Here is a 21,651-nt window from a genome sequence, read left to right on the forward strand (position 1 = left end):
GTTGCTGGGACGTGGGCAGAGTGTCTGTCCCCCCGGCGGGGGGGACTGCTCCCGCCCACCCCACGTCTTGCTGCGTAAGTATAAGAAGGGGAGCCGAGAACTGGGGAGACAATTCTAGGTAACTTACAGGCCTTCAAAAAAACAGACTCTCAGTGCCCTAGGATTGATCGTCTATGCGTCTGTTCACCCCTTTGTCCACGAGATCTCTTCCGAAGGCCCACTGTGTCCAGGGCGCTGCTGAAGATGCCGACCCAGGTCTGGGGGACCCGGAGCCCATACAAGCTGGGGCGGGGGGGCGACATAATACAAAAATTAATATTTGGTCTGTTTCTCACGCCCTACTTCTAAAAACTCTCGCAATGTCCCAAGTGATAGATTATTATTCATAATGTCCCTTCCAACACGCCTGAGCTTGTGCTAATGAGCTGATTCTTGGGGGGCCCCGATGGCTTCAGGATGGGGATGGTCACCGGAAGAACGAGCCTTGATCAGAAACTTAGAACTTTCAGCCCGGCCTCTCCAACCCCCAAACGGAGGAGAGAAGCTGCAGGCTGAGTTAGTCATCAATGTCAAAGAGTTAATCATGTCTACACAACAGCACCTCCACAAAAACCCCTAAATGACAGGACTCGGAGAGTCTGCAAGGTGGTGAAAATGGAGGTGCTGGGAGGGGCCCCCAGAAAGGCATGGACGCCGTGGGCCGCTCTCCGCACCCCTTCCCCCGTGTGTCTCCCCCGTGGGCTCCTCCTAAGTTGCGTCCTTTATAACAAACTGGTCATAGGAAGGAAGGTACTTTCTGGAGTCCTGTGCATTGTTCTAGAAAATTATCAATCCTGAGGAGCACATCAGGGGGACCTATGAATGTGCTGCCAAGTCAGACAGAGTGTGGGTGGCCTGGGGACCCAGAACTTGCAGCTGGTGTCTGCAGTGGGGGCAGCCTTGGGGGACGGAGCCACAAAGCGGGGGGCTCTGCCCTGACTCCCGGTGGTTAGCGTTGGAGTGGAATGGGACAGGACGGCAGGACCCCCAGCTGGAGTCTGAGGGGTCTGGAGGGCTGGAGAACTTGCTGGTGAGGGGAAATACCCAGGGCAGGGGAGACCCTCTTCGAGAAAAGAATTTTAAGCTATCTAACTTTTTCAATTTACCGAACGTATGGCCAGTGTACAGTATATAAAATACACCTTGGTAACATCCATTAGAAACAGTCAGGTGACCAGGTGAACCCATGGCCAGGCATCCTTGCAAGAACAGAGCCAACCCTGTCCTACCCCCAGGGTGGTGCAGGTGTGACCCCAATGGGCATTCCTCTTCCCACCTAGAGCTTATGTCTCCAGCAGTTGGGGCTGGAGACAGCAGAAAAGTCGAGACGAGTAAGATCGTCACCTAGATGCCGAGGGAGGTTAAGAAGAAAATTAAAAGGCAAGCGGATATGAGAAGGCCATTTGTGTGAGGGTTCTCAGTGCCTCCCGAGGGCTGGCGATTCCTCAACAGCAGGGACCGTCCTGGGGGCTGCGGGATGTTGACAGCATCCTGACCTCCACCCCACCCCGCTGGGAGCAGCCACCTCGGAGGAGCAGGTGCAGGAGACAGGATGGCCAGGAAGACCTAGGTTAGGAAGGGACATCTGAATGACAACGACAAAGCCAGACGCAGAAGTAAACGCCCCATGAAGGACAGAATCTGGGGATGGAAGCCTTTGGGGGCTGAGCAAAGGTCAGACAGACCCCTGGGCTATGGGGCAGGTAGGACAGAAGACCCCGATGGGAGGGGAGGCAGGGGCCAGACTCTGCAGGGAGGGTCTGGAACAGCCAGAGTCAGGACTGGAGTGTGTCCAAGAGCAAAAGGGGTGCATGCTACATATTCCTCCAAAAGGACCTTTGCAATATGTGTAACTATTAACATAGCCCAGTGAAGAAAAATCGAATTAACGGGACTCTGCTGTAGGAATGGTCCCGACCTGGCCTTTTCCTCGGCCACAAACTATCCCCAGAACAGCCCTTCAGAACCCGCCCCTTGGGTCGTGGGGTCTCAGAAACTGAGCCACACTTGATCCTGGCACTTCGTCTGTCTGGAATGCCCATGTTCTGGTGCCCATGGCCTCAGATTAGGCAGGGACTCCTGGCGCTCCCATTGCGGTGTTAAACCCAAGAACTCAGGTATACATTTCAGGGAGCTTGCCGCCAGCCTGGGGCTCCATGCCGGGCCCTGGGGATGCGGACCGTAAGTGCGGGAACCCGGCACCATCGTGGGGGATCAGATATCCAGCCCCAAAATAGAAAGCGTTCAGTTCCCTGGCCCTGGCGGGGATGCCCCCATTAACCTATGCACTCCAGGCATCATTAGCAAGCCATTTATAACAAAATCGTAATTGAGAGACCCAGAAATACCACCGTAGATTAAGTAATTGAATGCCCCTCAGTGTAAGATCGATAAAGGGCACCCAATTTCACCCTGGGAAAAACTTATTAAATTATTGTAGCCATAAGCTGATACAGCAGGAGAAAGATGTATGAAACTTCAAAAGAAATCTAGATGGATTTAAATAAATAGCTTCATTTAGGTAGAACATTTACATCTGCCCTCTGGGAGTAGAGAGGAAAATAGCACTAATAACATTATTTTACTTTAATGTTTTAAAGGGAAAAAAATGGATGGTTCTTAATTAACCTTTACAAAAACACAAAGCCTTCTTCTGATTAGTCTATCTAACTGCTGACATTTCTCTTTGGGCTATGTATATGCAAATACATTTTTTTCCGAGGACTATTCATCAACAAGTGGGGGAAGGAATGTTTTTCACATTTAGCTCTAAGATATCGCAAGGTCGGACCAGAGGCTGAGAAAGCGGACGAGACCGGAGCGCTCTGTACCAAAACTAGATCAGCAGTTTCCATCTGACACCCAGAGCTCACGGCTTCTGATCGCAAGGTGGTCAGCAAACAGATGAAGCTTCCGGCCTTGCCGACCACTCTCTGGCCTCCAGCGTGGAGGGAAGAAGACAGTTACCAGTTGTGCGGACCAGGACGCGAAGGCCGTGTGTGCTTAGTGGCCTTAGAGAATTCACGTACATGACCTGGGCCTCGGTGTTCTCAAAAGGAGTCCTCAACAATAACCGGTCACACACTGCAGGGAGCTTGTGTGCTGGAGCCAGCGACCTGGCTTTGACCTTGAGCAAATGGTTCAACCTCTGCCCTCCGGTTGCCTTGGATATAAACTGGGAATAATCCTAGTACCTGTGTCATAGCTGTGAGCATCACGTGAACCTAGCCACATGAAGTGCTTGGAACACGTGTTCACTATTGTCATACACACACAGTCTCGGCCAACAGCTAAGTGGTGGTTTATTACTATCCACTACAGACTGAGTTACGGGTTTCAGTCTGTGACCCCTCCCTGTACTCCACCCCTAACCACGCTGGGGGGTGGGGCAGTTTCTCCAACTAAGGGAGGGGGATACAGTTCTCCACCCGTCGGTTTGGGCCTGGAGACTTGCCCTGGCCCACAGAATGCGGCAGAAGGGACATCGTGTCAGCTCCAAGCCAGGGCCTGAAGATACCAGTTGCTTGCCCTCTGCACCTTTGCCGTCACCACGGGAAGAACGTGGCAGCGCAGCCAGGAGGGGGATGAGAGCCACGCGGAGCAGAGCCACCTGGCCGAGCAGAGCCAGGATGGCCCATCCCCCCTGCAGGCCTGTGAGAAACAGCCAGTGTTTGTTTCACTGTGTCGGGCTCATTCTGTCTCATGATAAACACTGAAGACACACTCCTCACCAGTTACAAACAATCAACGTTACTAAGTTAAACCAGTAACATTCTATGTGTAAGGGATCCCAAAAATGTGTTTATACAAGGAAAGTGAATCCCCAGCAACTCATACAAAGACCCAGGGAATCAACTGAATTGGTGCTTTGCCTCAAAGCACCTCCTGGCTAACATCCGAGACAGATACCAAAATAATGCTCAAAACCCAGAGGCAGCCCTTCCCGAGTCGAGGCCTAACTGCCCAGATGTCACACGCGCAGGTGACGTCCTAGCAGCAGGTGCAGGATGACAACCGTGGCTGTTCTGTTGTAGTTCCCTGGACTCCTGACCCCATCGCCCCACTCCCTGATGAGGCCTTGCTCCTTCCTGTTGAGAGACCCATGATTTCTTCCTCGCTTGCCCTCCTTGAGCAGGCCCTTCCTGAAGCCTGGTCCTCATGGCTTCCTTGCCAGGTTTCACGGTTCCTGAGGATGGAGATGCGACGTCCCTGCTTTGTCTGAGACAAGGATTCTCAAACCATGCGACCAGCAGGATCTTCCCAATTGGCCCAAAGTGTGCAACTCAGGCTGTTGTTATTTTAAAAGTTATTTTTAAAGCACACTCGACTCTATGTACTTAAGTTCATCATCCACATTATATTGGTTTGTCAGTACTTCACATGCGTTACAGCATAGAGAGCATATTCTAAGCCATTATTTTATTCCATAAAAAAACAGCATTGCACCTGAGTTCAAGTCTCCACAACAGGCAGCTTCCTTTGCGTCTGGCCTAGGGAACAGCTCTACCTCAGGCCACCAACTTAGCCATTCTGTAACTTTATTGCCTCATCTGTAAAATGGGAATAAAACCATCTCTGTCTCCCAGTGTGGCTGGGAAGCGAAAGTGAGATAATAAACAAACGGCTTAACCCAGCACCTGGCTCAGAGCAAGCGCCAGCCGATGACAGCTATTCTGTGCATTGCTGTATTCCTAGCTGTCAGTAGGTATATAATTCTGGGCACAGGTGTCCAATTCTCCTGTGTGCAGTAATCTGAAGTAATGAAGGAGAAGAGGCAGGTGCAGCTCCAGGCAGGGACTCAGACAGGATGTCGGGGGCAGGTTTTGCAGTAGAAAGAGAGGGAAAAAAGCAGAGCTGAGTGGGATCATCGGGCACCTCAACAACCAGGGTGGGGAGCCGTGGAGAAGCTGGGGCAGACATGGCTGCAAGTCGGGAGAAGTTCAGCCCCTTCCGTCTGGGCAGAACTTCAGTGTTTCGCAGGGAGGGTCAGGTTTCCAGAAAGGTGTCTGTCCCCAAAGGCCTGAAGGTCTGGGCTAAGTGAGCTGCTTCTGGGAGGAGAGAGACAGCAGGGAGCAACTCACAGGGGACCCCTGGGGTCTTCTACTACAGAGTCCTTCTCACAGAAAGGTCTGGAAGCCCTCCAAAGCGATAGTGGGCAGACACTGCCCAGCTGACCCCTGGGCAGGCTCCGTGAATCAAACCTGCAGCTGCCTGCTCACCGGGCTCTGCATTTCACAGCCAGGAAACTGAACCCTGTGCGGTTCTGTACTTCCCGAGGGTGCGCGGCCCAGGATAAAGGCCTGGCCTCTGACCCCAGTCTTCCCCCACAGTTCATCAACGAGGGAGCCCCTCCTAACCTGCACCCTGTCACCCTGGCCTGGACGCAACCCCTCCAGTTCTTTCTGGAGGCTTCCCATCCCTTCAGGGATCCCTCCCGAGAACAGATTTGCAGTCTCTCCCGAGACGCAGGGCAGGGCACTCCAGGAGGCTGATGGGGAGGAGACGCAGGTACCTCCTTAGTCACCTCGCCAGCCTGGGGCGCTGAGTCTCAGACCGGCTCCTCGTGGGTGCGTCTCCTCCAGCTGTGCAGTCTGACGGGAGACGGGGACAGCACCCAGACAGGGACCAGGTTCGCCGGGGCTGGCCTGGTGCCGAGAGGGCCAGGGAGGAGGAGGGCAGAGAGCGCTCACTCAGGACGATGCAGGGCAGGCAAAAGTCGGTTTACAGTTGTAACACAAAGGAAGACTCTGAGACTTAACAAATAAGGCAGGGATGAACCCTGTGTTTCATACGCTCACCACAGTAAACCCACCCGGCCACCCTCATATGGCCCACTCCCAGGGCAGACCCCAAGCCCACCAGCCCCTGAGAACATGCGGAACCCAGGCGGAGCCAGTGCTGATTCTCGGTGCTAAGGACGCCTGCTGGTCACAGCTGTCACCACAGGCCACCACAGGTCCCATGCTGGGGTCAGGCAGGCAGGCAGGTGAGGGACCTTTTCAAAGGTTTAGGTGGCAGGTGGCCCTCCCACAGAGCCCTCTGCCACAACCCCCTGCACCGCCAGCCGGCATCTCTCAGAAACACACCGACAACCAGGGGCAGGGTAGACAAGGGCCCACGACTCTGTTTACGCTGCGGCTGCCACCCAGTGAAGTCGATGCGCACAAGGGACCCCGCAGGTCTCTTTGGCCTCTTCAGGCCAAGCAATCCTCTTGTCCGAAACCCACCGGGGGGAGCCATTTCCAAATACCCCTTTTGTTAGTCCAGGAGTCATTCAGACAAGCCACTAGGTTGAGGCCGGATTTCCCAGCCAGCCTCGTCTGTGCCCTGAGGGTGGTTTTCCTGGGAGTGGGAGCCACTCCCTCCGAACAAGCTTCCTCGGTTTCGCTGGGAAACACGCCCACTGCGGCGGCTCCTGGCAGGGGGGCCGTGACAGCCGTGTAGTGTACAGCATTTCAAGGAAGCAACGTCCGGTCTGTCTTAAGACATTTAAGGTTAAAAATGAAAGATCGCCCTTTGCGCAGACTAGGGTGCACGTGTCACAGATGTGGGCCCAGCCGAGGGCCGTAAGGAGCAACAGGAGCGGTCCCTTCCGGATTGGATGGCAGCCCTGTGAGGTCAGCGCTGACAGCCCCGAGCCGAACGTGGGAAACTGAGGCACCGCAGGGTGAAAACCCTGCACAGAGCCCCCTGCACAGCCGGCCAGCGGCGGGGCCCACAGCTCTGTCTGGCTGCGAGGCCTGCAAACTTCCTTCTGCGTGACCACCTGCGATGGACCCTCAGGGAGAAAACTTCTCCGCACCTGAGACCCCCACAGCAGACGGGTCAGCCTTCAGCCAGCCCGCCGGCCAACCACGCTCCCCAGGGCCACAGCAGGGGGTCCTGGCTCTACAAGGGCAAGGCCAGCGATGCCCAACCCTTCATCCAGACCCACAGAGGTACCAGGATTTCCACTCATCTGGTACCCCGCTGTGTCCAGCACAGGGCGGCGGCCACGACAGAGTTTCCGTGACAATGAGTGAAGAAGAAAACCGCCAGCCGACCCCCAGAACAGGACTCTTACCTGTAGTGACACCACAATAAAAAGGACACGAGGCTCCCTCGTACCAGACTCCAGACTGGGGTCCACGCGGCTTGTCCTGCGGACGCACCACGGTAATCTAAGAAGAACGCCCAGTGAGTCTCCCCAGGTTACAGACGGGGAGACCAGCCCAGAGAAGTCAGTGCCGTCCACCTCCCCCCACACAGGACTCAGAGCAGCAAGTTCCAACCTCTCCTGTCCCACGGCACACACAAGCTGACGGCTACAATTCTGCGGTACACCAAAACATATGTCCTATTTTTTGCCCATCTGACAAAAGGATTAAGTATAATTTTGATTCATTCACACCGTACGGCTGTTGTTGTATTGGCTGTTGTCTTTTTATTATTATTATTATTTGACCATCGAAGGGAAAACTGGTCAGTGTCCCTGAGTAAATAGTCAGGTACTGCGTGTTTTAAAATTTCTTGCAGCACGCTGGTTGAAAACCACTGACTTGGAGTGCAGGCAGAGAGCTGGCCGGGGTGGCTAAGGGCTGGACGAGCACCGGCCGCACCTCTCACCAGCCACAGGGCTGCAGACAAACCCTCACTACCTAGACCCTCAGTCTCTTCTTCTTGTGGTGCAATGATCTCAGGAACCCGGGCCCGTGATTAATTCTGTTATTCTTTCAGGATGCTTGTGGGGGTTCAGACACACAAGCCTTGACTACCAGGGAAATGGGACCTGGGTTCAGTCTGGGGGCATTTGGTCCTGCACAACTGGGGACCATGAAGATAGCAAGTGGATTCCACCAACTTCTCCTGAACGCCACCAACAGGAAAGCGAAGGGAAAGGTGTTGACTCCCAGTGTAGCGCACAGACTCCGCATTAGGGCCCAAAGGAGCAGGGTGCCCTGTCCCCACCCAGGTCCCTCCCGCCCGCTTCGGTGTGACTCGGGGAAGAGTGCCAACAGCAGGGGAGGCCCACCCCAGATGTCCTTCAGGGCGGGCAGAGAAGAGGGGGCGCACAGCTCACACGTTCAAAGCCAAGTGCGGATAATGGTCCTGCAGATGTCCGGGCGCCCGATGAAGAATAAATGAGGGGCAACACCACTGAACAGCAACAGCTGCGTCCTCCCCACCAGATGGCCCGGCTGATCTGAATACATTGAAACATTATTTTATGCCCAGTGACGGCAAAATAAGAATCTGGTTAACCCTTGAACAAGAAGTATTGCCTGAAAACCACTTCTTCGAAATTTCTCTTGGATGGAAAAGAAGAAGCAATGTGACTGGACTTCAGCGTCCTCTGCACAGTTTGAGAACAAGGGGAAATGGGGCTTCTCCAGGATGTCACTCAGGTGACAGTCCCCGTCTGCTCTCCACACAGCCTAGCCCTTCAAGGTGGGGAAAGAGGCCAGGACCGCACCTCCCGCACCAACCCCAGCTCGGGCGTGTGCACCCAGGGCTGTGGGGAGGTGTGCCGGCCCCACCCCCAATACCACCCCCAGGCCTGTACAGAGGCAAGTCAGGAGCTGCCAGAAGCTACAATACAATTACATCTTCCATCTTTAAATTATGTAAACATTCGAAACATGGTCTTTAAACTAAGTTTCACTTGGACGTATCACTAAGTGATACAAAGTCTGCAGAGAGCTCCAGCTTGCCTTCCCAGATGTAGGTGGCTTCGGGCCCACTGGGGCACCTAGTGGGAATTTATTACCTTCTGCCTTCAGGGCTCCCTGGAGGGGAGTGTAAGAAGCCTGACGTGGGGGGGGGGGTGTGTGTGGCAAGAATGACCTGGACTGAACACCAGCTCTGCGGTGGGATCTATGCCACCCCTCAACTGCCCCTGTCTCTAAAGCAGTGACCCAGGGGGATGTAATGCTCCATTTTCCAGGTAAGCAAACTGGCGTGCTGATCAGTGGAGTGGCTTGATCTGCAGGACACAGGAAGTAAGCGGCAGAGCTGGGTTTAAACACGGTGGAAGCCCAGCCTGCCCCTCAGTGCAGGGAGAGCAGGACAGGTCGCAGTTTCCAGTCGCTGGGGGCGCTGGAGGGGGGCGGGGGAGCAGTGGGATTCGCTCTCCACTCCTACACTGCCATCCTGCTCCCAATTTCACTTACACAGGGCAAGCGTTGTTTTTGTAACCACAAACAGTAAAGATGAAATCGGCAACATAGATGTTGAACAAAAGGTGCGGCACACCACAGACTGGGCTGAGCCAGGGCCACCAGGACAGGAGCTCCCATCTGAGCCTCCATCTTCCTCGCCTGTTGAAAACTCCTGCACTCTGGCCTCCCTCCCCAGACCAGGTGGCCCAGGGGTGGCAGTGGGCTACAGACTGACCACACAGGCCAGAATGATGGACCGAAGGCCTTCATGCAAAGTGCCCAGTGGACCTTACGTCAGGGGCTCACTTTGTGCCCTCATTTGTCGTTAGCTCTTAATTAGGAGCATCTTCCCATCAGACACACTCGTATGCTCAATTGCCAGAAAGCCCCAGTTCCCTTTGACCTCGGGGCGGTGTGCTGAGCAGTGGGCTCCGCCCTCTCCGCCACTGCCATGGGCCGGCCACAGAGCTCCCTGGTGTGAGCACACACAGTCCAAGAGCACGCCAAGGGTCAGTGAGCAACAGGGGCAGCCGGCGCCTGGAGGACAATGTCTCGTGACTGTCCACCAATGCCAGCGAGCGTCTGGCAGCGATGGACCCTGACCACGGGCCTCGAAGCCACGCATGCGTGAGAATGAGCACATTGTCCTGGCGTGGCCCCAAGCAACGACGAAACGCCAAACCCCGCAGTCCCAGCCACCTGGCTGCTGTGTGCCCCTGGGCACCCGGCCCGTGTGCCGGTCTGTAGAGTGGATGCTACGGCACAGCCTCCCGTGTGGAGGGCTGTGTGGATTGAACCGGATGATCCACACAACATGCCTGGAGGGTGCCCGCCTCACTAAAGGGCACCCACACCCCCACCGCCGCCCCCACTTCCCTTACTCCCTCCCTCTCGTCTCTGCCGGCCGGACCTCAGCCCAGCAGCGGGGCCTCTGGTCTGGAGTAGGAAGACCGGCCAACTCTGGATGTGAGGCAGGAAGAAGAAAAGTGGCAAAGTCTGGACGAGACTGAAATGGGTCAGGAGGACAGCCCTTCCCCGCGGGGACATGGCGACAAAGATGCTGGTGCCACCGGGACGTGGGAGCTGAGAGCAGCTCTTTGGATGGGAGGGGGACCCAGAGGGGAGACTAATTTTAAAAAGGGTCATTTCAAACGCTCCTTTAGACCTTTAGAAAATGGACCCGGTTCCTGACAACGCCACTCGAATCCGAAACCCCGATCCCGTACGGATGCCCCGCCCAGTGTGTGGACCTTGGATATGGCCAGACTACTGAAAAGGAAGGCATCTCTCTCTCCCAGGAAGTAAAGACATTTCTGAAAGCATTTGGAGGTGTACAATTTTTTTTCCAAAAAAAAGTCTCTCTGAGTTTCAATACTTGACGCCAGAGCAATGGACACACAATAAACAGCATTAACAAGGGCATGTTTTCCAAGAACACCTCCGTGTCTCGGGAGTGCAGCTAAAATGCCACGTAAACTCTGCCATCCATGCCCATCCGGTCAGTGGGCAGAGGCTGCTGACCCCAGACAGAAGCCCCCTTTTGCAATGAGGTAAAGTGGAATGGGGACAGGAGAGGCGGTGACACGGGGCAGGAAGGCAGACGGCCGAGCTGCAGATAAACAAACCAGATTCCTCTCGGCACTAAGACAAAGTGGGATCTTTTTCATAAAGACCTGGGAAGTGCTCACTGGGAAGGTCAGCACTTGTTTACAGAGAGTCGACTACTTCCTGGGTTAAAAAAAAGTCTCAAACATCTTTTTAAAAATGGCTTTTAGAAAGTCCTTATAGCCGGCCGCCTTCCTATCAAGAAACTGCTCTGGTCTGTTTCATAAAAATAAACATTTGGCCGAAGCACATGCTGTTCAGAGCTCAAGTTGGCTCAGAGTCCAGGAGAACTTCCCCCCGACACCCAGAGTGCCCGTGTACTGTCTTCCCCGTCCCTCCCCAAACCCAGGGGAGGCCACGGGGCCACAAAACGGCAATGACCTTGGAGTCCACGGGACTGCACAGCGAGCAGAGCAGGAACATGCCTACCATGTGGCACTTACAGCCCAGGGGACACCACGGGATCCCGACACAACCACACCGACCCCGTGACTTCAGACAGGCCACCGAGCCTCTGAGCCCCCAGTCAGCAGCTGGGCTATGAATGGGACGTGCGCCCGCCCCGTGAAGTACTGCAGGAGGATGCGGCATCGAGAAAGGAGACTGCGCCCTGGTGTCTGTGTCCGCCCCTCTGCTCCTTGTCCCACTGCGCTGGTTTCTGTCTGTGTGTCCAGCCGCCTCTCCACACTGCTGCCCTGCCTGGCCCATGAACTCCAGCTCACCCTCAGATGTCGGCCCAGGGCCCCTCCAAAGCCCCGGCCCAAGCGAGGCCCCTCCTCTGTCAAACTGCTTCCACCGCTGGCCTTGGCGAGTGCCCGGTGGTCAGGTTGGCCTCCACCGGGACCACCGGGCTCTCCCCTCCACGCCGGCGAATGTCTCCTTCGTTCACAGTTACAGATGTTCCCCCAAAAAAGAAAATTACAAAGGGAGGTAGGAGACGGCCAGCACGCGTGCAAATACAGCACAGTCATAGACAGAATTCCCAGTAAACGTGTTTTTATTCTATAGGTTCGAACATCCTGCCTGCCTGCGATTAGTTCCTAAGTCACTAAAAACCCATTTCCTGCCCCCAATAGAGCTGACAGTTGGCCCCGGCTCCACTGAGGAACTGTATGGTGGGCTAACCCCGGGCTCCCTGGGCCTGAGGTTCCTGACACCCCCAGGGAGCCCCCTGCTCCCCACCCATCCTGCGGGAGCAGAGAACAGGGGCCCTGAGGGCCGTGACGGCGTCTCCTTCCCACCCACCCAGACACACCTCCTACCTAAGTTAGGTTTCCCACTCAGGGGAACGCCACAGTGAGACGTCTTAGTTAATGATAGGATTCTTATTTGTGGTTAGAAGCTTTGTTCTTTCCCACTTTGTTTTTTGTTTTCACCCATTTTCGGTTCTTACAGACCTTTCGGGAGCATTTCCAAAGGCGCTCCACCTACGCAGGATTTGTAATCCTCACCCGAGGGTGTGTTCACGGGTTTTGGAGAGAGGAGAAGGAAGGGAGGGGGAGGGAAACATCAACTAGTTGCGTCCTGTACATGCCCCGACGGGGAATCGAACCCACAAACTTCTGGTGTAGAGGACAATGCTCCAAACAACCGAGCCACCTGGGCAGGGCTCTGTTGCCACAATTTTTCAAGACCAGGTTCAAGACAAAAGAAAAGGGAAAAAGTCCCTCTTCCTTTTGGATCACATTCCTTCCTTTCCTGTAAAGGAAATTTGGAAATGTTTCAAAAACATCAAGTATTCAGAGTCAACTAAAATTCCAAATGATCTTTCTTCTTTCTTTCTCTTTCTTTTGTCTTTCTTTTTTTTTCTCTTTTTTTATTTTTGCCCCTCAGCTCCCTTCCCCTCTTCTATACCCCAGAAGAGAAAACTACCAATTACCTACATAATTAAATGAGCTCCTCCATTTAATTAATTTGAGGGCTTCACTGGGTTTTATGAGTGGGGAAAAACTAGCATTTTGGACTAAAAAATTAGCCGTGGCATTACAGAGGACCAAGGCTGGAAGAACCTTGCGTGTCGACCAGTGGGGGTAGGGCGGGAGGCGGGCGGGGGGGCGGAGGAGACACGGGAAAAGATGCTTCTGGAGCCTCTTCAGTTTGCAGGCTGCCACCGCCCAGGGCTCAAACCCAGGGCCTCCTCCCCGCCCCCACGGCCAGGACCCGCTCTGTCCCTGCCTCGGTGTCCTTCCCAAGCCTCACCCCCTCCCCCTCGCATGACATTGGCAGGAAGAAACAACTCAAGGCTGTCCCAAAGCAATCTGGGGTCACTTTCACATCCTGACGACAAAGGTCACCACGGGCCTGGGCCGCCCGTGGTTGACTCCGTTTTTCTGAGGGCTTCACACCCCCTTCTGCTGTTGCGAAAACGTGAGCAGATACAAATGACTGGGAACAAATCCCGAAGGTGCTTTTCCCTAGGAACGGCTGACGGCATTCGCTTTGCAGTTTAAAAAGGAGATGGAGCCCTTTCCGCTTGGCACAGGGGGCACGCCCACCTGACTCCCATCACCTCTCTCCCAGTGAGGGGGGCAGGGGGTTGGTCAGCTGGGCCAGGCAGCTCCTCCTCTGGGACCTGCCCTTCCCCTCTGCGCACAGCTTCCTGAGACCACCGGGTCCCCTGGGGGATATGACGGCAGGACTCGTGTGAACACATGCCATCAGTTCAGATTTTCCCTCGCCCCCACCCCAACTCCCACTAGGACCTGACCCACCCTGGGGAGCTCTGCGACTGGAGCAGAGTGGCCGTCTGCACATTGAGGCATGAGTGGCAGCATCGCCGGGCATGAGCCCTAGATCCCAAGGGACACAATGACAGCACCCCAGACACCACATTCTGCAAGGGCCAGGACTCCTGCAGCAGCCTACACTGAGCCTTTATAATTCTTGCTGGGGATCTGAGAAAGAAGGAGGAACATCTTTCAAAGGCAGCATGAAACTCGTCGTTATTATCTCGTACGGCTGTTTCCGGGCCAGTAATTTGCATTCAGTGAAACTGCTGGCATCTTCCTTTCTTGTTCAGATGCACCTGCTCGGTCATCAGTGCTAGGCCTTGAGGAGGGACCCAAAAGAGGGCGCGCTTCTGTCCTAAGACCAGCGGTCCGGCGTCCACCAGGACTGAACGTCAGAACCAAAGCCAGGTGCCTGAGAGACCATCCTTTTGCAGCCCCCACTTCCCAGGTAAGGTGGTCAGTCAACCTGCCCAAATCCCCGCTGACTTTCCAGTCTGACGTCCGGGGCAGACAAGGGTCGGTGTGTTTGCAGTGAAGCCCACACTCAGAAGCCGGAGCCATCAAGGTCCTTCAGCAAAGTTAGAAATGCCCACGAATATCATTTCCCCAAGGAGAGCTGGGTTCTCAACTTTCTTTAAAGGTTCTTTCTAAACGTGTAAGATGGAAATAATGTATTGAGAGACTTATCCAGAGACTTAATGTCAAAACTCACAGAATCTTTGCCCTGATTAGTGAACTCACTGAAGCAAAAAAAAGAAGAGCATGTGGCCTGTCCTGGCACCAGCCGCCTCCCTGTCTCACTTTCTCTGGTGTTGGGGGCAGAGACCAGTCTCCATGTGCGAACTCCTGGAAGCATTGTGGTGGCTGTGAGCACACGGAGTGTGGAGACAGCCTGCCCCCAAGCCCCTCGGGCTCCATCTGAAAAAAGGGACGGAGGCGGTCCTGTGTCGTCTAACGGAATGGTGGGGACCGTGCCGAGCACGGAGCCGGCACGCTGCTCCCACACTCGCCGTCCTCCTGACCACCTCCTGACCACCAGTCCACTACCACCCGCTCCCCGGGTCCGTGCTCAGCCGGCCTGTCAGGGACGGCTCGGTCTGGTCTGCGTCACACTCTGCTGGGCGTCACTCTGGCTTCGTCTAGAGCTGGCTCACCGAAATGCCTCCGAAACGAATCCCTTCTCTGTCTGCTACAGCAGCTGAATCTCGTATTCCAATCTAGAAAAAGAAGATCCAGACATCGTGGCGATGTCTTCTGAGTCTGTCCCAAAAGAATCACCCCGCGCCTACGAACAGTTCCACTCTCACATCGCCTGCCCCGATGCAGGCTCTTAAATACCAATAAATGGGAAAGCCAGAGGAAAAGTTATTTTTAAATAAGACCTGGCCTCCGGCCTGCAAACCAAAGGGTTGCTGGTTCAATTCCCGGTCAGGGCACAGGCCTGGGTTGCGGGCCAGGTCCCCAGTAGGGGCTGCACAAGAGGCAACTACACATTGATGTGTCTCTCCTTCTCGTCTCCCTCCCTTCCCCTCTGTCTAAAAATAAATAAATAAAATGTTTTAAAAAGTAAAATAAGACCTTGCCTAGTGAATAAGTATAAAACATTCCATTTATTAAAATCAAAGACAAACTTGAATGATAAAAACAGCATCATTCTTCCTTTAGAATGTTATTTCTGATGGTACTTGGGGCCCCCAAGCCCAAAAGAAAGCTTAGCAAGGAGACAGTCCAAGCTGGGAAGAAAGTCTCCAAACCACTAGGAGCACATCCCACTGAGCTAAGCAGCAGTCAGACATGAGCGGACGTAGTAGGTCAGCATGGGGACTCTGCCTGTCAGGGGAGGGACAGTCTGCACCCCCGCACAGACACCAGGTCAGCCTCCAGCCCTGTCCCCTCCGCAGAGATGATGAGTCTGAGCTTGACCAAGCGAAGGTGCAAATTCCCATAAACCAGCAGCCCATTCCAGTTCCCGCATCCCCTCGCTCTCCTAAGTACAGGGAGAATTGGGTTCAACCGAATTCTCTAAGTTTGACTCTAGAACAAACCAAGGTCACCCGGAGCATAAATACAGCCAGTCAATGCAGCTGGTCCAGTGAAGTTCAAGTGGATCCCTGCCACTCTCAGACCCAGAGGCTGAGTGGGATGGATGCAAATGGGTAGAGGGGACACGGTTGATCTGAACACCGTTGGCCTTGGGGGGTGAGGTGGGGCAATCCAGGGTCTCTGGCATGTCTCAGGATGCCCCCCACCCCATAATGATGCAAGGAGAAGCACACACAAGCAGTGGGCGGAGCCTGTGGCTGGGAGTCAGGAAGGGCACGAGTTTGTGGTTTGAGGTTGTAGAATTTGAGTCACTGACTTTAAAGAGGCGCACAGAGCAAAGGACCAATAAGCCAGCCCTGTGCCCCCCACAGTCCCTGCCGAGGGGCACTGGAGCACAAAGCCAGCCTGAGCCCCCCATCTCACACCCGGCCCCACCAGCCAGCTCTTCCATGCAGACCAAGACCCCAGGGCCCCCAGAGAAGAGGCCCGGATGTCCCTCACCACACCCCCACTTCGACCTGTCCTGTCCTCTCCTCCTGGGCCTGGCCAACCAGGTTCTGTGCATTAGGCTGCATTAAGTGTGGACAATAAGCGTGACAGTCACCCCAAAATGGGTGTTCCCCAAAGCTAAGTTCCCTGTTCGCCCTCAGCCCCATGGCCCCAGTTATTTCCTGGGACAACAGGGAAGTGCTGATGTCGCCTGCGGTGCAGACAGGAGCAAATGACAGAGAATGATGGACGCCGCACTTGGGAGACAGAAAAGCTCCCCAAGCAGGGAGATTTCTCTTTTCAATGTGCACAGGAGAGACAGTTTCCAGGAGAAAAAGAAAACCTGGCACTTGGAGTTTCAGACTAACGCACACCTTCGACCCCGAGTTCCTGACTGCCCAGGTCAGGGACCCACCCACTTGGCATAACTCAGGGTCACCAATGCCCCTACCTCCAAGGGCCAAACCTGGCCCTCAGATTAAGACAGCACGTTCCCAACTCACCCATTCAACAAAGCACAACACCCCTACTATGTGCCAGGCCCAAGTGTAGAGCAAGAACATGGCCATGAATGAAGCAAGGCCAGCAACCGACGGAGCACTCGGCCAGTGAGAACAGCACTCAGAAACCCAGAGAAGGTAATGACAATTCAGATGAGCTCTGACTGCAGGTAAAAAGGAGTCCCTGCACCCGAGTACCTGCCAACACACTGCTGTGCGCACCTGCGTGTTGCCACCTGCCACCCCTGCCCAGACTCCCTGTAGGGACCCCCACTGCCCCTCTGGAAATGGTGGGGCCAAAGATGAGGGCAGAAATCAATCCTGATTCACTGTCTCGGGCACATTTCTGTGGCTTAGTGTTTGGAGGGGCTCGACCCCATTGGAGTAGAGATTTAAATGAAATCAAATGTAATTTCAAATTCGAGGCCACATTCTCCCCGACTGGTGGCTGGTCCTGTCCCACTCACACGTGCCTGTCATGTAGTCCAGAGTGAGCGTGTCCAGAACACGCTCATGCATGTTCTGGGGCTTTCTCCCCAGTGTGGAGGGTCAGCACCTGTACTCATTTCCAAAGCACCCTCTGGAGAGAATGGAGGAAGGGTGGCACCCCAGCGCAGCCCCTGAGGCGTTCCTGGTCCAACGGGTATTCTCGATGTCAAGCACAGGGCCAGGTATGGACTCAGCCTGGCACCTGCTCCCAGGCGAGCGAGACAGTGCAGGGTAAGTGGGGGCCTCTCTCATCCCCTCTGGTCCCCTGCACTCTGGCTCCAGCTGCAGCAAGGAAGGGAGACCCCTTCCGCTCAGTGGTTGCAGCAGAAAGCGAATGTGGGCCACATACCCAAGTTCAAGTGTCCCAGATGAGGTGTTTTCACATGTTTTATTCAACCCAGTATATCCCAAATAGTATCATTTCAACACATACTCAACGCCACCATTATTAATGAAATAGTTTATACTGTATTTTCACATAGAGTCTTCAAAACCCAGTGTGTACTTCACAGTGATAGCACATCTCAATTTGAATGCTAAATTTTCATCAAAAACTTACCATTGAAAAAGGAGTTCCATGCCCAGGCGGCTCCAAATAGTCTTTAAAAGTTTTCCACTAATTGAACTGAGAGTCTGTTTTAAGTCACTTTAAGATTCAACGCAAGTGAAAGTTTCAGTTCCTCCGTGGTACTAGTCCCATTTTACGTGTTCATTGGCTGCACGTGGCTGCTGTCACCATAGTGAGCAGGGCAGATACAAAGTGTCTCCACTGCCACAAGAAGTCCTGCCTAGGGCTGCAGGGGACCATTTCTTATTCCTTCATTTCCCTCCTCACCCGGCCTCCCAAGAAAAGGCACTGGCGAGTCCCTGTGTCCCCACACTGATGTACAGTTCCGCACGGTGAGGGATGGATGCACAGCTCAGATGCCTGCCTCTCCCGCAGGCTGGGGGGCAGGACAGCAACCACCACAGGTGACTTTGGAGCCCGCAGCTCAGGGCCTCAGATCTTCCTTCCTTTCAAGCCTCCCTTATGCATCCAGCCATGGCCATGGTCACAAGCTAGGACTTGACGGAGCCAGGACAGAGTGAGTGCACCCCTTGGGCCTCAGCCAGGGCTGGCCCAGTGGGGCTGTGCTCGGGGACAGTGTGAGTCCCCTCCCCTTCAGTTTCCGGTCTGTCTGTCTCAGGGAGACCAGCACACCTGCACTTTATCAACAAGCAGGGACCCAGGAAATGCCACCTGTCCCTCCCCACTGCTTTGGGCCCCGGTCACATCGAACATCAGTCACACGTGAGTGCACAAGTTTAGGTGGGGAAGGAAAATTACTGGAGTAATTGCCAAATAAAATCTCTCAGACCGAGCCATAGTGACCGCAGGCCCCTTCCCCCAGCCCCCCAGCAAGAGAAACCCCAGCCTAAAGCTGGGGTAGAGTCTGGCTTCCAGTGAAACGTGACCCCGGGGTGCAGGACCCCAGCAGGGACAGTGGCGTTCTTTTGGGGCCTCGGCAAGTAGAGAGAAGGGCTCGTCTCAGTCTGAGGGGCAGCAGCTGCTCCCCAGGGCCTTCCGCTTTGGGGCAGGATACAGAGGGGGGCAGGCCTGTTTTCCAGGCTCTTACTGCACCCTTGCAGAGCCTCGTCCTCTGCGGGTGGGAACCAGACTTGGCCCCATCGCTGGGAAAACTGTCAGCACCCCGGGAGCTGAGGCCGCTCATGCCCAGGACCCGTGGCCTGCGTGGAGGTGTGAGCCCCCCAGACATCATCCGAATGCTCATCAGCGATGTGAGCTGGAGGCCTCTGGGCACAGGCTCCCCAGCCGAAACCTCCAATCCGTCTGGTGCCCGTCCCCAGCCGAGGGGATCCTACAACTACTGAGCACGAGAAATGAACAGACCACAGCTGCAGGGAACAGCAGGGAGCATCTCCTAGACAGAGACCTTGCTGCCTGGTTCCGTTTAGACACAGTCAGAAGACAGGAGAGACCAGCTGAGGCCGGGGAGGTGGGAGCAGTGACTTCCCCTGCCTGGCGGGGGACGGGGGCAGTGGGTGGGAGCAGACAAGACAGATGCGGTCTCTCAATCTTTCTGTCTTTTTTTCTTCTGTTTGTGCGTGGAAATTTTTTCCCCCGTAGCTTTAAACCAGATGTATTACTTACGTTATCTCAGACTCCCACACCAGGTGATAAAAACATTGTGGGCTTTAGTCCTATTATTTTTCCTTTCAAAACAAAAGTGCCTGTGGATGTCTTAACAGAGAAAGCAAACAAAACTGGCTTCGGCCCACAAGTGAGGGAGTGATGCGCGCTGTTCCTGAGCGCAGGTCTGAGCGCAGGTCTGAGCGCAGGTCTGAGCGCAGGTCTGAGTGCAGGTCTGAGCGCAGGTCTGAGCGCAGGTCACGGCTGCGCTGGGAGTGGGGATCTGCAGTGCGGGTGCGGCACTGCCTGCGGCCCGAACCCCGGGCTCAGCATGGGGAGCCATGGCCGCCGATTCCCGGCTGGCATTCTCTCTCCCCAGCCAGGTGGTACAAAAGGCGGGTTCTTTCTTCCCCCAAATGTCCCAGACCCACTGACTTGTGACAATGAAGTCACGGTGTCCTGGCTCCCTGGCATCTCACGTCTCCAAAGGCCTCTGCACACTAAGGACAAAGCAGGAAAACCCAGTCCCTCGAGACAAGGCTCTTTCGGGTGGGACTTGGACAGCTGCTGTCCTTCCCCATTCTAGCAGAATGTCCACCCCCCGCTCCCCACACAGAATAACTTGCCTCCTCATTCAAGACTCCCGGCTCTCTGGCTGACGGCCCCTGGTGCTGCTTGTCACTCTTCCATTGGCTTCCGAGAGGAAAGGCCCCGAGTGGCAGGGCCCAGTTCCAGCTCGCCGTGCAGGGAGAAAACGAAGACTTAACCCAAAGCAGAGGCAGCTCACCCAGGCCCCGCAGCCCCTTGTCCAGAGACAGGGTGCTCTGGGCCCTGGAGTTTTTCCTTTTCTTTCTTTTTTATTTTATTTATTTATTTACTTCTATTTTAGAGAAAGGAGAGGGAGGGAGAAAGTGAGGGAGGGAAACATGATGTATGAGAGCAACATTGACTGGCTGCCTCTCACACACTCTCACCTAGGGACCTGGCCCGCAACCCAGGCAGGTGCCTGGCACTCTGGGAATGGAGCCAGTAACCTTTTGGTTCATAGGCCGATGCTCAATCCACTGAGCCACACCAGCTGGGGCTGCACTGGGGTTTTGCATCACCAAGATGCACTATGTACCCCCATCCCCCAACTTGGCACATTGGCTTTCTCCATAGTTGGCAAATGACCAGGGTGACTTACGCTGGCCCTAAAATCCTGGACTCAGTCCAGGAGGCTCCCACTCTGCTGGGAGGACAGAGCCCAAGTACTGGACACGAAAGATGAAAGGCTGAGAGGGAGAGGTCCACCCCCCCCCCCAGGGACTGAGCCATGGGGCACAAACAGAGACAACGCTTGCCATGAGCAGGGGCTGCAAAGCCACTGTCTGCCAGCCCCTTATATTTGCATAACTTTGGATTCAAATACACATACGTGCACACAAACACACAGTCTAGCTGGGTTTTAAATTTGGGTTTTCTCTTGTCCTCTGAACTGAGCTTAGAGAATATTGGTCCTTGTGTCCATCCACATGAGATCCCCCCCAACAGACCAAGACAGTTCAGCTCAACAAGTCTCTCCTAAGAGTGGACAGGGGTCGGGGGCACCCTGGCAGACCCCTCAGGGCACACCAAGGTGATGCTGCAGCAGCCACCCCGCCCTCTGGCCACTTAGAGTCTCCCGCTCACCCAAGCTGCTGTCGAGCATCCTGCAGATGCCCAGGGCCGGCCCCAGGGTTCAACCCCTGAGTTACAGGGCCTGGCGCTCAGAAGGGCCTGCGTTGATTCGGTGCTCTTGCTGTCCTTGTTTTAAACTCTTAATTTTTAAATGCAGGGCTCACGTTTTCACGCTGCGCTAGGCTCTGCAAATTATAGAGCCAGTTCTGGAAACACCTGAGGTGTTACATAATCAGGATGAAAAGGAGAGAGAAATCACGCCCAGGGAGCTTCTCTGATTCCCGGTATGTATGACAGCTAAGGAACAAACACTTAGAAAATGGCAGGGACCGCTCCAGGAGCCTTTCAGAATCAGAATCTTCCGCTCCACACCAGGGATGCGGTTAGCAAAAGCACTTTCCAGGAGCCCATTTATCATCCCTCAGATCTATACCAGTCCCTTCTCTAATGCAGCTCTGCCTGATGAGTCAAAACATATGGGGCCCTTTAATTTACCGTGTTAATGTGATTACACATTCATCCCGGAGTCTGGCTACCGCCCCTGCACTCGAGGCAGCCAGTCTGCGGAATTTACAACCCAAAGCGTGCGCCCCTCCAGCCCCTTCAAACGGGAAAATCTTTACCTTAGGTAAGTGATGGGCTCATCCCACAACCTGAAAAGAAAATTAAGCCCTTGCACAAGTGTCCTGCTCTGTTAGTTTTTACAACTCGCCCCCGGGATGTTGCGGTTTAAACGCCGTTTACAAACAAGCTTGATTTTAACCTTGGTTTATGGAGACTGCAAAATCAATTAAGTATTTGCTGACAATGCCCTCTCACGGCGTTCTGGT

General features: G+C 54.6%; 1 protein-coding gene across 6 annotated transcripts in view; it reads right to left on the reverse strand.

The window, feature by feature from the left end:
• CHST15 (carbohydrate sulfotransferase 15) overlaps positions 1–21,651 on the reverse strand; it is a 67,962-nt gene that overhangs the window by 29,907 nt on the left and 16,404 nt on the right. For 2 of the 6 annotated variants that reach the window (XM_037159190.2, XM_037159192.2), the window contains exon 2: positions 128–282. The exons of the other annotated variants lie outside the window; for them this stretch is intronic. The gene's annotated coding sequence lies outside the window, so the exon portion shown is untranslated. The remainder of the gene's footprint in view (positions 1–127; positions 283–21,651) is intronic. 6 annotated transcript variants of the gene reach the window in all.

The sequence above is a fragment of the Artibeus jamaicensis genome, unplaced genomic scaffold (assembly GCF_021234435.1).
Source record: "Artibeus jamaicensis isolate MK-2021 breed Jamaican fruit bat unplaced genomic scaffold, CSHL_Jam_final contig_490, whole genome shotgun sequence".
NCBI lineage: Eukaryota > Metazoa > Chordata > Mammalia > Chiroptera > Phyllostomidae > Artibeus > Artibeus jamaicensis.